An 11,510-nucleotide genomic window follows, 5' to 3' on the forward strand; every position below is an offset into this window, starting at 1 on the left:
AGTCATGATCGTAACCTCACGCTTCCAACAAGACACCTGTTTATGGGAGATAATTATGAAACCTAGCTAAGTAAGACCAGAAAAAAGTAAGAAAAAAGATAAAAACTAAAATTTAGACCCACATACTCCTTAAATATGGCAGTTAACTTCCAAACAGACAGTCATGGCACTAAACTCACGCATCAAGCAAGATACAGGAACAATAATTACAAAACCCAGCCAAAAGTAAGACAAGAAACGGAAAAAAGAATAAGAGAAAGAGAAACCTATACATAAATATTCCTGAAGCATTACAATTAACTCCCTAACCTGACACGCATGAGCCGAACCTCACATTTCCAACACACGAGCGATAAACAATCAACTCTATCTCTAATAATTAAACACTAACTTGACACACGCAAAGACGAAAAAAAAAAAAAGCGAGACAAACTGAATGAGAAATATAATTAAAAGCCCGTAGCTCCTTGGCGTCTTAAACAAGAATAATAGTATAAATCTTCAGGGAATTATACCTAAAAAGGCTTAATCCCTTGAATATACTACATAAAGAAGGCGGCTCAGGAGTGACGGGGACGCGCCATTAAGGCCTCATTAATTTGCAGAAAAATAAAAGGAAGGAAAGTTATAAATAGCTACGTGTCCCTTAAGCTTTGTATGATAAGTCTCTCTCTCTCTCTCTCTCTCTCTCTCTCTCTCTCTCTCTCTCTCTCTCTCTCTCTCTCTCTCTCTCTCTCTCTCTTAAATTGTATCTTATTGTGTCTTCTGGCCTGTTTCTCTATTTGCTCTCTCTCTCTCTCTCTCTCTCTCTCTCTCTCTCTCTCTCTCTCTCTCTCTCTCTCTCTCTCTCTCTCTCACTACTGCTACCACTCTTCCTCCTGCTCCTCCATTTCCACCTCCTCTTCCATCTCCTCGTCCTCTCCCTCCTCTCCCATTTCCTCGTCCTCTTCCTGCTCTTTCGTCTCCTCTACTTCCACTTCTTCCACCTCCTCCTGCTCCTCCTCTTCCTCCTCGTGATCAAAAGGGAATCCGAGTTATCCTGTTACGCGCTAAACTCATAACGCTAAGTGGATGGTGCGCGAGTAGCAATTATTGGGCTTTTGATCATCAGCTCTGCGCAAGGGAACCGGAAGGCGCACACATAATGAGTACTGTGGGAATACAAGACGCGTCCCTCTGACCCAATCACGGTGTAAATTCAAGTATCATCGTCATCAGGAGTAAAACGTGAGTGTATTTTCTGTTACTTTGGCGTTCTCCTCACGTCTTTCCCTTCCTAAGCCTCCTTCTTTAAGCCGGGGAGTCCAGTGCATCTGTTACCCTAGTGTGTGTGTGTTGTCTTATATACCTGAGTGTTTCTGTGGCATAATCATGGTGTAAATTGAATATCATCGTCATCAACAGTAAGAGTAGTGGTAGTCTTCAGTATTCCATGCATGGTAAAGGTCTTATCTATCTCCCTTTAATGTGTAAATAGATTGATGTCCTCAGTGCAATCCTTAGTGATATACAAAGACATTAGTGGAGTGTTGCTGTTGATAATCTCAATGCTCATTTGATCATTTGATATTACGAACGAGCATATATGTAAATGAGTCTATAGAATTTCAGCTGGATAATGGATGGGTGGACAAAGTGATGTGTAGATGAATAACAAGGTGAGCTGTAATCTCTTTTTAGTAAGTAGATTAATGGATTTATGGAGGCAAATACACATACAGAGAAATGGGTCCATAGGTTGGATAAATGGATGGGCAGACAATGGGATATGTAGACAGGTAAACTGCTCAGAACACAGGTAGATAGATAGAGGAACAGAAGACATATGCATAGATGCGTAAATGGATTCTTGGATGGATACACAACTACACACGTATGTATATATGTATGTATGTATGTATGTTTAGTCTGTCGGCAGGTATGTCGGTAGATAGATACATAGCTAGAAAATAGACAGAAAGATAGATAGATTGATGGATAGATAGACAGCTACAGAAATAAAATGATTAAACTAAAAGATAAATAAAACAGACAGACCGATAAGAAAAAGATGTAGTTGTTAGAAGAAAAGGAAATTCTTACAGCCATCACGGGGCTTTAATTTCCTGCCTTCTAAATCGTTCTCGTCTACCGTCAATATAAGATTTTCAATTCCCCCAACTAAAGGTGCTCTAGCCACACTCTGACGTCATGTAAATCTTGATAACCTCAGAGGAGCTTTGGTTAAGAAGAAAAATATGTTATTGCCTTAGGTACGTGTAAAGTGGATTTTGTAAAGGGATTTTGCTTTCATCTATACCCCTTTATTTCATCTATCGTTATTGAAGTACATGGAGCCTTTATTTATACTTTCTTACTCAGTTTACATTATGGATAGTTTACATTATGGATAGTATTCTCAAACGTTTCGTCGTCTTATTTCTTACATTTTAACGGGCAGTGGTGGAAGTTATTCAGGTTTTTAAAGTTTTTTTTTTTTTTTTCTAGTAATCAATGATTATATAAGGTCAATGGGAAATAAATCACCTTTGAGGACACGAAATATCTGCACGGCTTTATATATATATATATATATATATATATATATATATATATATATATATATATATATATATATATATATATATATATATATATATATATATATATATATATATATATATATATTTTTTTTTTTTTATGAGAGAGCTACCAATGCGTCTAAAAATAATGTAAAGAATGTAACTTACCACAAACAGCCTACGAAGGATCAACAGGTCAGCTGCTGCTTGTTCTTTTGTGACATTATAACTAATATTTCCTGACTACTATTCATTATGGCTCAGAATTATTTTAAACACACCACCCGTCAGACATCGGTAAGATGAAATGAACCCCTTTAAGCTGAAATGAACCCTTTAAGCGCCAAGAAAGCTGCTGTCGAACATTCCCCAAACACTGTCAATTGTAGAATCAGCATTGCAGATGTCAGGGCCAGGCACCCCTCGCCCAGTGGCACCGTGAGGCGGCGGGTCACTGTATACATTATCACCCCATCAGTGGACGCTACTGTAGATTGTGCCGAGTGGGTGGCGACTGAAGGGCGAGTATTTTTAGATGAGTAAAGAAGGATGTTGTAAAATGTAGATGCAAGGATAAGGAATTATGGATTTCTGGGAGAGTCCGTCTTTTTGTGAGGGTTATTTTATGGCATTCAGTTATCAGGCTGCTAGTGTTGAGTCAATGAAGAGCTTTAAAAGACTAGATAAATCCATGCATATGAGTGTATTGGTAAGGAGTGCGTGCGCTTTGCATAGACACTGCTTGTAATTTTCCTTATTTTCTTACGTTGTTGTGTTCAATATTCTGAATCAAATACACGGCAGTGGTTTAGTGAGATGTGTTCCGTATTTTGGACAGGACTTGGATTTCCTGGTTTGACGTTATTTATGGAATCGAATAACATGAAAACAGGATCAAATTTGCGTGTGCACGGGACATCATAACATCCAAGGCTGTCATAGAGCGATCGTAAACATTGATACAACAACAATGGGGCGCCTTGTCGATATATTGCCTTCCCCTCTGCCATTACACCGTAGCATGACAGGGAATACACCGAGTGAAGGCCACGGCTTGTCATCTGCAATGTTTACTGCTCCTATAAGATGGCTGGGAGACTTGATGGCAAACGAAACTAGTCGGTAAGTAAATGCCCAAACGCACGCATCCACACACACACACACACACACACACACACACACACACACACACACACACACACACACACACACACACACACACACACACACACTCACACACGTTCAACTGTTTACTCCAAGTCCTGTAAATAATATGTGTAAGCTATTATTTTTTTTTATTTTACTGAATTGAACAAATGTGTCGGATTCAATAAATGTACTAGAACTCAAATGTGTCTCATACTGACACTGATGATGAACACAAAAGACAACAACAGGGCGCGTAGTGTTGCTTCATCAAGTACTTCACATGATGACCAAGAGCAATAAACAAAAACTCTCTTAAACAAAAAAAAAGTCTACGTTTTATCTTTTCTAGTAATTTATTTTCTTTTTATCACGTGTCACAGAGGCCGGCACAGGAATCTAAAGACGCAGCCAATTTAGGATTTTCTTTCTTTTTTATGTGTTGGTACTTTCTTTTCCAGTTACGTTTGAGATCACATAATATTCCCTACAGTCGTTACAAATCCACAAAAAAAAATAAAAATAAAAGCAAGTAAATGTAGCACAGAGAAAGCAAATATAAACTGATAAAATATACAAGATTCTGAATAGAAAGAAAAGGAGCAAGTTACTGAGTTTTTTGTTCTGTTTTATATGTGTTGGTACTTTTTTCTTTATTTACGTTTCAAATTGCATAATAATCCTTACAATTACAACATAGCCCCCCTCAAAAAATAAGTACTAGTAACAAAACCACATGAAAAAGTAAATATAAACAAACGGAGGATTAGAAAATGTAAACGGAAGTCAAGGAGGCAAATAAAAAATATAAATTCAAATTGTAAAGAGAACCAACGGCGCTGAGTGCAGGCAAGAACAGGGACGCAAAGCAAAGCGAAGTCTAAAAGTCCAGGCGCACCTAGAGACTGGAAACGAACAATGGAGATCAAGGCGAGAGTGAAAGACTTGCGCAAGATGTTGATGACCACAAAAATGCAAATGGAGATCAAGGGAGGAAGTAAGAGATGTAAATGTAAAAAGTCAAGGCTAAAATAATACATGCAAGTCAAGAGAGCGTGTAGAAATGTAAATGAAAGTTAAGTAAGCATCAAAAAATGTAAATGGAAGTTAATGGAACGTAAGAAAATAAATACAAGTCATGGAAAAACGTAATAATGTAAATACAAGTTAAAGGAGATATAAAATAGTAAATATTTGATGATAAATGTAACTCATGCAAGTGAAGAGCGCAGATAAAACTTGTAAAGGTTAGTTAAGGAAACATACGAAAATGTAAAATAGAAGTCAAGGGAACATAAGAAAATAAATACAAATCAAAGGAAAAATATAAAAATGTGATTGCACCGTTAAAGGAGGAGATAAGAAAATGAATACAAGTCAATGAAGCATATAAACATGTAAATAGAAGTTATGGGAACATCACAAATTAAATATATGGTTAAAAAGTAAATGCAGATTAAAACATACAATCAAGTACAAAGGAGCATATGACAAAAAAAAAAAAAAGCACATGTACCAATCTGGGTTGGAATATTTTTCACTATTCACTACTCTTCTTCCTCACATCCAACCATCATCCCATTAGCTGCCTATCTCTCTGTACCCTTGCCTCTGCCTCTCTACCTCTCTGCACCCTTACCTTACCACCCTGCCTACCTTCTTCCTTTCTTCCCTTCCTCCTTGCTCCCTGACTCCTTCCACCCTTAACTACCAACTGCTTCCCCTGCCTCTCTTCCTCCATGCCTTCTGCCCCCATTGCTTCCCTGTCTCTCAGCCTCCCCGCCTCCCTACCTCCCTGCCTCTCCTTCCTGCTTCCCTCGTCAGCACCGTCAGCCTGCAGCCACCAGGAGCAGCCAGTCTGAATGAAGCGTCCCTGAGATATAGAGAAAACTTAATTTCTCTCGACTCTTGATTTGGAACCCTCGCTACCCACGGTCTCAAAGGACACAAAGTTACGAGAGAGAGAGAGAGAGAGAGAGAGAGAGAGGAGGAGAGAGAGAGAGAGAGAGAGAGAGAGAGAGAGAGAGAGAGAGAGAGAGAGAGAGAGAGAGAGAGAGAGAGAGAGAGAGAGAGAGAGAGAGAGAGAGAGAGAGAGAGAGAGAGAGAGAGAGAGAGAGAGAGAGAGAGAGAGAGAGAGAGAGAGAGAGAGAGAGAGAGAGAGAGAGAGAGAGAGAGAGAGAGAGAGAGAGAGAGAGAGAGAGAGAGAGAGAGAGAGAGAGAGAGAGAGAGAGAGAGGGAAGTAAAGCTAAATATAAACAAGCGAATATAACCGGACGTTTGAACAAGGGACTCATGAATGCGACAAAAGATGAAAGAGGAAAGAAAGAAAGACAGAAAAAAATTCCATTGACATTGAACGACGAGATGACAAAAAAAAAAAAAAAAAAATATAAGAGAAAAAAAAAAGAAAAATAAGAACATCAAACAAAGACCAGAAAGAACGACAGCGCCCGGGAGAGTGAGACAAACAGACAGACTAAGGGACGGATACACCTGGCTCCCCTTCACCTGTCTACTTAATGAGGCGCGCAGGTGAGGACGCGCCACGAATTTCCACTATTGAAATGAAGGACTTGACGCAACGCTTCTCGCTCTGTCTACACCGTGGCAGTTAGTTTGTTTGTGTGCCAGAGTGTTGATCTTTCTGGATTTGCGTGCTCCTGTCTGTCTGTCTGGCTGTCTGGTTTACTGCACGATTTCACGTCATATGTCACGCTTTTTTCTTTTGTCTCTGCTTGTGTGCTAAGTTGTAATCAATTATTTTTAGATTTATTTCCACTACATTGATCTTTCTGTATTTGAGTGTCCCTGTCTGTCTGTTTGGCTGCCGGGCTCACTGCACATTTCGCGTCTTATATCACGCCTCTTCCTTTGTCTGTGCTTTTGTCTTGCGTAAGTAATTAATCAGTACTTTTGGGTTCATTTCGACTTCTTTCCTGATTGTGTTTGGATCGCATCGTCAAACTGTGTGTCTTATCGAGAATACGTTCATTGGGTTGTGGTTATGTTTTTCAGAATCTTTGGGAGATTTTCATAAATCAAGGTAAATATGATAAAGTATTTTGTTTCATGAGTAGGGTGAAACACTCATCAGATCCCGTCTAATTATCAATGTTCTTTATGCTCTTAAGCTTTTCTGAGTTTTATCTCGAATATTTTCAAGATGCTCTGATAAAGTTACGCAGGTTTATTTAGTATATTTTTTATAAGTCAAGTAACGGATTTCTAAAAATTTTGTATAACTATGGGAAAAAATATCCCTTTTAAGCATTTACATATATTTTTTTCTCTCTCTAAACATCTCATCTTCTTGAGTAATTTTGCAATCTTCTAGAGTTACTCAGGCTTTCAAGAGTTGTCACGCTTCGAGTAGTACGTAGATTAACAAGTATTCTACATCACTGGGAAAAAAGTACTATAAAAAACCTGACTAATCATACACGTGGCGTTTACAAACATCCCTAACGTGACCCCAAAGCACTCCAGAACACAGACCTTTCCCATCTCGTCTCCAGTTCCCAAAGTAGAACAAAAAACAGAGAGTACGAGACAGACCCTCTCGACTTTTAGAAATGACACAAGTTCATCAAATCTTCTCCAGGTCCTTCGCAACCTCCTGGATACAGCTCGTTCCTGTTCGAGACAACCCTCTCATTCCATTCCGTACCCACTCTTGCTACTATCGCCGCCATTACCTTCCCGGTCCCTCAGCTCCCCGGAGCGTTCTGGCGTGTGGTGACTTGAGACAGCGGAGGAAATCGTGCGTTTGTCTGCTCAGTGATAGAGAAAAAATGGAGGTACATAACCAAAAGTCTTCCCCAGAGAGAGAGAGAGAGAGAGAGAGAGAGAGAGAAGGAGGGAGAGAGTAGAGGTGTTGCAGAATTGTGTAGGAGACGTCCTTGGGGAGAGCTCAAAGGGAGGGAAAAAGAATCGCAAAGAAGGGAAAGAAGCACGGTGAATGGGCAGGAGAGGAAAGCGTAGGAGAGAAGAGACGAGTGTATCCGAGTGGAAAATAATAGAATATGGTGTACGTGGGTGGGGAAAAAACATACTCGTACGCTGAGAGAGAGAGAGAGAGAGAGAGAGAGAGAGAGAGAGAGAGAGAGAGAGAGAGAGAGAGAGAGAGAGAGAGAGAGAGAGAGAGAGATGCACAGATAGACAAACAAACACACACAAACAAACACACACACACACACACACACACACACACACACACACACACACACACACACACACACACACACACACACACACACACTCACACAGGCAGGCAGTCATCCAGAAAGATGAAAATGCAAAGAAAAACAGAGAAAACTTGAGTAAAAAGGAAAATACGAAGCTAAATAAACAGAATCAATGGAAGGAGAGAAAAAGACGAAAGCAAGAGAAAAAGATTGTCGCTTTTTCAACTCAATAAGAGAGAGAGAGAGAGAGAGAGAGAGAGAGAGAGAGAGAGAGAGAGAGAGAGAGAGAGAGAGAGAGAGAGAGAGAGAGAATCCCAACAACCTGAGCCTTTCAATTTCCCCCTTCGTGACGCTGGTTCATGACTCACTGAAGCTTCACCGACTTCCCTTACTGAAATCTGAGTATCATCCCATGCACTCACTCACTGAAAAATAGTCCTAAGACGAAAAGAGAATAATGTTCTGTCTATTCCTTGCATAGAACATGTTTACTTATATTCACCAGTTGCCTTTATCGTCTTTTACCTTTTCAATCTCCACATCTACCAGTTCTATCTCATTCCTATTTCATACCCATCCTTATTCACCCTTATCTGCAACGGTAAAATGATCTAATCCTCTTTTACTTTCTCAATTCTCTTATACTCATCTCATGTCCACCCTTATCCACCCTTTATTCTCCTCCTTTAGTCATCATATTCAGTGTCACTCCACCACACGATCCTCTCCTCTATCCCTCTACCACCTAGATTTCTTGTAAACTCCGGAGCTCCCTGCCTGCTTCTGTATTCCTCCTTCCCATGACTTAAACTCCTTCAAGAGGGAAGTTTCGGGACAAATATTTTGCAACTTTGGTTAATCAGTTTGGCTTTCTTCTTTGGGGAGTGGCATCTTAGTGGGTCTTTTTTTTTTTTTTCTTTTTCTTTTTCTTTTTCTCCTTCTTTCTTTTTGTTACCATAGGCCAGTGCTCCTCTTACATGAAAAAAAGTTATCCATACCCCCGCCACCAGCTCAGCACTTCCACCACATCCTCGCCAGCCACCAACTCCCAGGCCCCCATTACTACCAACACAATCACCACCATTATCAGTTTCTCTGATGTTCCCTCGCCCACTCACGCCGGCACTACTGCCAATATCTGTACATGTGGTGAAGTTATAGTACCCTTAGTAGAGTGTTTACATGTTTTTTTTTACCCCTCTCTCTCTCTCTCTCTCTCTCTCTCTCTCTCTCTCTCTCTCTCTCTCTCTCTCTCTCTCTCTCTCTCTCTCTCTCTCTCTCTCTCTCTCATCCGCCCCTCGTATTTTACTCTTGAAAACTTGGGGATAAATTTTGACTGAAACTCGTACTGGAATACCGCCAGGACGAGAGGAAATATTTAAATTTGATTATCTTCCCTGAGTGAGTATGAAGAGTTTGGGTATTTCTTTGATCGGGCAGGGGGCAGGAGAGGCCGTCGGGGAGCTGTGGGGGAGCGCAGAGGTGGGAGAGGAGAGGGGGGAGTGAGAGAAGGCTGTAGGAGCGGTGTGAGTGGTGCTGTAGTGTGTGTGGGTTACGAAATGAGGAGGAAGCAATAGTTGAATGGGAATAAAGGTGTCTGAGTCGAGTTTTCAGGGAGATTTTAGTAGTTAGTGGTAAGGAGTGAGGAAGTGAAGAGTGGGAGTGGTAAGGGAGAAGTGAGAGACGGGTGTGAGAGCTGCTGGAAGGAAGTAATAGTTGTATGGAAATTAAGGTGTTTTAAGTAATGTTTAAGTACTACGTGGAATTTTCAACAAGGTTTTAGTGGTGCGGTAGAAATGAATGGAGTGAAGGTACAGGTTTTTTTTTTTTTTTATGTAGGAAGGACACTGGCCAAGGGCAACAAAAATCTAATAAAAAAATGCCCACTGAAATGCCAGTCCCATAAAAGGGTCAAAGCAGTGGTCAAAAATTGGTGGATAAGTGTCTTGAAGCCTCCCTCTTGAAGGAATTCAAGTCATAGGAAGGTGGAAATACAGAAGCAGGCAGGGAGTTCCAGAGTTTACCAGAGAAAGGGATGAATGATTGAGAATACTGGTTAACTCTTGCGTTAGAGAGGTGGACAGAATAGGGGTGAGAGAAAGAAGAAAGTCTTGTGCAGCGAGGCCGTGGAAGGAGGGGAGGCATGCAGTTAGCAAGATCAGAAGAGCAGTTGGCATGAAAATAGCGGTAGAAGACAGCTAGATATGCAACATTGCGGCGGTGAGAGAGGGGCTGAAGACAGTCAGTTAGAGGAGAGGAGTTGATGAGACGAAAAGCTTTTGATTCCACCCTGTCTAGAAGAGCAGTATGAGTGGAACCCCCCCAGACATGTGAAGCATACTCCATACATGGACGGATAAGGCCCTTGTACAGAGTTAGCAACTGGAGGGGGTGAGAAAAACTGGCGGAGACGTCTCAGAACACCTAACTTCATAGAAGCTGTTTTAGCTAGAGATGAGATGTGAAGTTTCCAGTTCAGATTATAAGTAAAGGACAGACTGAGGATGTTCAGTGTAGAAGGGGGGACAGTTGAGTGTCATTGAAGAAGAGGGGATAGTTGTCTGGAAGGTTGTGTCGAGTTGATAGATGGAGGAATTGAGTTTTTGAGGCATTGAACAATACCAAGTTTGCTCTGCCACAATCAGAAATTTTAGAAAGATCAGAAGTCAGGCGTTCTGTGGCTTCCCTGTGTGATATGTTTACCTCCTGAAGGGTTGGACGTCTATGAAAAGACGTGGAAAAGTGCAGGGTGGTATCATCAGCATAGGAGTGGATAGGACAAGAAGTTTGGTTTAGAAGATCATTAATGAATAATAAGAAGAGTGGGTGACAGGACAGAACCCTGAGGAACACCACTGTTAATAGATTTAGGAGAAGAACAGTGACCGTCTACCACAGCAGCAATAGAACGGTCAGAAAGGAAACTTGAGATGAAGTTACAGAGAGAAGGATAGAAACCGTAGGAGGGTAGTTTGGAAATCAAAGCTTTGTGCCAGACTCTATCAAAGGCTTTTGACATGCCCAAGGCAACAGCAAAAGTTTCACCAGAGCCTCTAAAAGAGGATGACCAAGACTCAGTAAGGAAAGCCAGAAGATCACCAGTAGAGCGGCCTTGACGGAACCCATACTGGCGATCAGATAGAAGGTTGTGAAGTGATAGATGTTTAAGAATCTTCCTGTTGAGGATATATTCAAAAACTTTAGATAAGCAGGAAATTAAAGCAATAGGACGGTAGTTTGAGGGATTAGAGCGGTCACCCTTTTTAGGAACAGGTTGAATGTAGGCAAACTTCCTGCAAGAAGGAAAGGTAGATGTTGACAGACAGAGCTGAAAGAGTTTGACTAGGCAAGGTGCAAGCACGGAGGCACAGTTTCGGAGAACAATAGGAGGGACCCCATCAGGTCCATAAGCCTTCCGATTGTTTAGGCCAGCGACGGCATGGAAAACATCATTGCGAAGAATTTTAATACGTGGCATGAAGTAGTCAGAGGGTGGAGGAGAGGGAGGAACAAGCCCAGAATCGTCCAAGGTAGAGTTTCTTGAAAAGGTTTGAGCAAAGAGTTCAGCTTTAGAAATAGATGTGATAGCAGTGGTGCCATCTGGTTGAAGTAGAGGAGG

Source organism: Scylla paramamosain, chromosome 24 (assembly GCF_035594125.1).
Source record: "Scylla paramamosain isolate STU-SP2022 chromosome 24, ASM3559412v1, whole genome shotgun sequence".
Classification (NCBI taxonomy): Eukaryota; Metazoa; Arthropoda; class Malacostraca; order Decapoda; family Portunidae; genus Scylla; species Scylla paramamosain.